The sequence below is a fragment of the Lutra lutra genome, chromosome 2 (assembly GCF_902655055.1).
Source record: "Lutra lutra chromosome 2, mLutLut1.2, whole genome shotgun sequence".
Lineage (NCBI taxonomy): Eukaryota > Metazoa > Chordata > Mammalia > Carnivora > Mustelidae > Lutra > Lutra lutra.
Genome location: NC_062279.1, coordinates 60470462 through 60476461, shown reverse-complemented (window position 1 = coordinate 60476461; position 6000 = coordinate 60470462).

Genomic DNA, 6000 nt, shown 5'->3' with positions numbered 1-6000 from the left:
AAAAAATCTTAAAAAAAAAAACTTTGAGAGCATAATGGCATCCTCTATCTCAGTAACTTTTATAGTATTTCACAGTTTTATGAGGACGTTCCAGGAGAACCTTCTATTCATCATCAGATGTATTGGCTGCTCTTGACAAAATCTGGAAAATGTCTCCTTTAGGTCTTTATGATTTTTTTCATTCTTCAACACTCACAATCACTAGCTTTGCATCCAGGAAAGAAAACCAAAGTGCCAAACTCACAAACACACTTTAGCACAGGACTCTCATCTGACTTTCCCCTATGGTCAGCATGACATCAGATTTGTGTATTTTCTTTCAGGTTCAATGATCTCAGGTAATATAGAGGTGGACCCAGTTCATCATTGCAACATTGAGGAGGTGTTCTATGTACAGAAACAGATAAACGTGTCCCCAAATATCCCAGAATATAAGAAATATGGCTGCTTGGCTGACTTACCCTCCCTACTCCACAGGTTCAATGTCCTGGTATATGATTTTTGTTTATATGTTAGCATCTACTCTATGGTGTGTAACAGGCTACCTTAGGGAAAGAGGGGAATGACAGGGTATATCATTGCTACCAGTAGACAATGTGGTTGGCCAATTAGACACGTCAAGCCCAGTTTCATGAGCTTTATTTAATGGTGATTCTTCAAATGAAAAATTTACACTTTAGTCAGAAAGAAACTTATGGACCATTCACTTTTTAATACTAGTGTTTAAAAGCTAAAGCAGGGGAGCCTGGGTGGCTCAGTTGGTTAAGCATGTGCCTTCGGCTCTGGTCCTGATCTCAGGGTCCTGGGATCACACCTTGCATCAGGCTCTCTGCTCAGCAAAGAGTCTGCTTCTCTCTCTCATTCTCCCTCTGTGCTCTCTCTCAAATAAATAAAATTTAAAAAAAAAAAAAAGCTAACACCGAATATCTCATGTCATCTTCTAAGATAAAGCTCATACCCAGACACTCAAGTTAGAAAGCGTGGCAATGTGGATTTTGATGCCCAAAGGAAGCACTGCCCCTAGGGAACCGGCCCGTGTCTGATGCTTTCAGCCAGTCCTCTGCTGTCCTCTGCTCTCCTCTGCAGGTATGTGACAAGCAATTCATGGTAACAGTAGCCTACAACTTCCCTGCTCCTTCACTTCTCATATTTTATAAACTTCCTCAAAGCAGATTTTTATTTGCTTCAAAGGTGACCACTGGGGGAGAGTGGTATATCCACTCAGTTTACACTATCTGATCAAGACAGCATGCAAACAGCATTTGGGAAGAGGAGTCTGGAGTATCATCCTTCCATAATTTCTTTTGCTGGGGGCAAAATGTGGAAATACAGTGAAAGGGCCAATCCTGGGTGCCTGACCCTGTCTCAAAATGTATGTACTGATAAAAACGGGCACTAATATTCAACACATCACCCTGAACCCCTGAACCGTTCTCCAAACTAATTCCAGGTGACAAGGCTCATGAGCAAATGGGTCTAGAAATTGTTAAGTTATGGATACCCAAAGCAGCACCATATCCATCTTAGAGGGCCCGTGTTGTCTCGTTACTGAGCAGCCTCAGGTTATGGACTTCCCTTATGCTCATATACAAGTCTCCAATGAGAAATCTTGACCCATCTGTAAGCAACGTTAAGAGTAATCAGACACTGAAGAGAAGTAAAATAAAATGGAAAAAAAAACCAATCAGACAGTAACTCCATTATATAGTTATGGTGACTCCCCAGAAGTCTAAACTGTCTGCTCAAGTTTGAAGGACCTTCTCTGCCAAGTGAAGCTTGACCATACCTGGGAAGCAGATCTGGTTGTGTATGTATCAACATGTGAACATAGTTTTCTGACTTCAAACCAGATTAACCGTTTAAAAGTACATCTTAAAAGAATATATAGCAAAATAAATGTGCTTGAGAATTACTTTTACAAGTTCTGATGTTAAAAACTGTCCTTCCTATGAAAGAGATGACCCAAATCATCCAAAATCATTGTCAGCAAGTCTAGTTCTCTAAACACCATTTGTACACCATACTTGTAAGGAGAGGTGGCGTACAGCCCTACCAGGGTCTTGCGCTCACTATGAAAATGAAATTGCTCACATATCATTCACTGAATTACCTACATGCTCTGCATTATTGCCTTTTTAAAAAAAAAAAAAAAAAGATTTTATTCATGAGAGACGCAGAGGCAGAGGGAAAAGCAGGCTTCCCCATGGAGCAGGAAGCCTAAAGCAGGACTCGATCCCAGGACCCTGGGATCACAACCCAAGCTGAAGGCAGATGCCTAACCAACTGAGTCACCCAGGCATCCAGCATTATTCCTTTTACAGTCTCATGACTAGATTTTTAAATTTGAGTAAAACAAAGCAAGTCACAATCACAAGTTCAATCATTTATTTCCTCTAAAGGACAGATAAACAACCAACAGGTATTCTGAGATGTTCTAATACAGTGCATGTCAAACTTCAATATGCCTGAAGAATTACCTGAAGAGTTTAAGGCTTAAATTTCAAGGCCCCACCTGCAGAGATTTTGATTCAGTAGGTTAGAGTGGGATCTGAGAATCTGTATTTTTAACAAGCTGCTGCTGGTCCTCAGACCACACAGTAGAGCAACACTTCTCTAATATATTTGGGATGTAATGACTTAAATGCTAGTATATTGAAACTCACCAGAGAAATTCCTGGTAAAACTATCTGCCTCTCCAAAATTTAAAATAAAAGCATTTTCTCTGAGTTTAGGTGAGGAAAATCATTCAATACTGATGTTACTTTGATGTCATGTTAAAAGGTATCTATTGAACAGCTATTAAGATTTCATTTTGCTCTGGCAGAATGTTTTAAAACCGTGCTTTGCAAATTTTTCTGGGCATATGAATCACCATTGAGGATCTTATTAAAATGCAAATTCTCATTCAGCCCATCTGGCATGAACTTTCTTTTTTTTTTTTTAAAGATTTTATTTATCCGACAGAGAGAGATCACAAGTGGGCAGACAGGCAAGCAGAGAGAGAGAGAGGAGGAAGCAGGCCCCCTGCAGAGCAGAGAGCCCAATGTGGGACTCGATCCCAGGACCCTGAGATCATGACCTGAGCTGAAGGCAGAGGCTTAACCACTGAGCCACCCAGGTGCCCCTGAACTTTCTTTCTTATTTAAAGGATTTTTTTAGTAATCTCTACACCCGAGGTGGGGCTCAAACTCCCTACCCCAAGATCAAGAGTCGCACGCTCCTCCAACTGAGCCAGACAGGTGCCCCTGGCATGAGGCTTTAGTCTACATTTCTAACAAAATGGTTCTAAAGGTTCAAAACCTTCACCTAATCACTGTTAAGTCTGAAGATTACTGCGATCTCAATTTTCAAAATACATCAGACTCAGGGTGATATTTGTCAAATGAAACTTACAATCCTGAGTGATGCGGGAAACCTAAGCAGAAAAGGTGACTTCAGGTCATTCAGGTGAGGTCATTAGTGTGCTCCTGCCCCTGGCAAGTTTAGCAGCAATCAGCGACCACCTATCTTAGGCAGTAATTCTAAAACCCGATTGCCACAAATCTAAATGTGGGGCCTGTGTACCAGTATTTTGGATCTAAATACAGCCCTAACTCCTTTAACTGTACTTTGCAGATACTGGTTTTTGTTTTTGTTTTGACAAATTGAAGGTCTGTGGCAAACCCTTACGGAGCAAGCCCATCAGTGCCGTTTTTCCAAGAGCATTTGCTCATTTCATGTCTCTGATTCACATTTGGTAATTCTTGCAGTATTTCAAACTTCATTATATTTGCTATGGTGATCTGTGATCTTTGATGTTACTTTGTTTTAGGGTGCCATGAACCATGCCCATCTTAGAGGGCAAAGTTACTGGATAAAGGTTATGTGTGTTCTGCTTCCCTAACTGGTTGTTCCCCGCTTTTCTCCAGACTTTCTTGTTGGGGACTAATGCAGCTGGTGACTTTCAGCGGATACCAGTGTTCATTGACCATTCTGAAAATCCGAGGGCCCTTCAGAATTATGCTAAATGTACTCTGTGCTCCGTAAATAAGAACAAAGCCTGGATGACAGCACATCTGTTTACAACATGCTTTACTGAGTATTTTAAGCCTCCTCTTGAGACCAGCTCAGAAAAAAGTTCTTTCAAATTACTGCTCATTGACAATACATCTGGTCCACCCAAAGATTTCTGATGGAGATGGATGAGATGAATATTGCTTTCATGCCTGCTAACAGCATTGATTTTGTAGCCCATGGTCCAGGAGTCATTTCGACTTTCAAGTCTTAAAATTTCAGAAATACAATTCATAAGGCTATAGTTGGCATAATGATTCCTCTGATGGATCTGGCAAAGTACATTGAAAACTTTCTGGAAAGGAGTCACCTATTTATTTATTTATTTATTTAATGATTTTAGGTGAGAGCAAGCGAGATAGAGCATGAATGGTGAAGAGGGGCAGAGGGAGAGAGAGAAGCAGGCCACCTGCTGAGCAGAGAGCCCGTCGTCATGGGGCTCCATCCCAGGACCCTGGGATCATGACCCGAGCTGAAGGCAGACGCTTAACTGACTCAGCCACCCAGGTGCCCCAGGGTTCACCATTTAGATGCCATTGATAACATTTGTGATTAATGAGGTCAAACTATCAGGAGTTTGGAAGAAGTTGAGTACCAGCCTTTGGGACCAGTTTGAAGGGTTCACCACTTCAGTAGACAAAGTCAGAGGAGGTGGGAAAAATCTAGAAGTGGAGTCTGAAGATATGATTAAGCTGCTGCAATCTCATAATAAAACTTTACCGAATAAGGAGATGCTCATATGAGCAAAGAAAGGGGCTTCTTACAATGGAATCTATTCCTCATGAGGATGCTGTGAAGACTTGAAATGACAAAAAAACTTGGGCTATCCCATCAACTTGGTTGATAAAGGAGCAGAGTTTGAGTAGACAGACTCCCAATTTTTTTTTTAAATTTTTTATTTTTTTCAGCATAACAGTATTCATTATTTTTGCACCACACCCAGTGCTCCATGCAATCCGTGCCCTCTACAATACCCACCACCTGGTGCCCCCAACCTCCCACCCCCCACCCCTTCAAAATTCTCAGATCGTTTTTCAGAGTCCATAGTCTCTCATGGTTCACCTCCCCTTCCAATTTCCCTCAACTCCCTTCTCCTCTCCATCTCCCCTTGTCCTCCATGCTATTTGTTATGCTCCACAAATAAGTGAAACCATATGATAATTGACTCTCTCTGCTTGACTTATTTCACTCAGCATAATCTCTTCCAGTCCCGTCCATGTTGCTACAAAACTTGGGGATTCATCCTTTCTTTTTTTTTTTTTTTTTTTTTTACAGCTTTATAAACATATATTTTTATCCCCAGGGGTACAGGTCTGCGAATCGCCAGGTTTACACACTTCACAACACTCACCATAGCACATACCCTCCCCAATATCCATAACCCCACCCCCTCTCCCAACCCCCTCCCCCCATCAACCCTCAGTTTGTTTTGTGAGATTAAGAGTCACTTATGGTTTGTCTCCCTCCCAGACTCCCAATTTTAAAGGAAGTTCCACTGTGGGTAAAATGCTATCAAATACTGTCACCTGCAACAGAGGAACCTTTCACGGAAGGAAATCTTTCATGAGGCAAACTTCATTCTTTTAAGAAACTGCCACAGTCATCCCTACCTTCAGCAACCACCACTCTGAGCAGCTATCAACATTGGGCAAGACTCTCCAGCAGCAAAAAGAGTACAATTTGCTGAAAGCTCAAGATGATGGTTATTAGCATTTTTAGCAATAAAATATTAAGGTATGTACACTGCTTTTTAAAACACAATGCTATTACACTACAGCATAAATGTTAACTTTTATATGCACTGGGAAACCAACATAGCCATTTGAACACTTTATTGCAATATTTACTTTATTGCAGGGGTCTGGAACTGAACCTCCATACCTCTTTAAGGTATGCCTTTATACTGAAATAGGTTACACTATTTTTATAAGATCTGTTCCTTTCTTG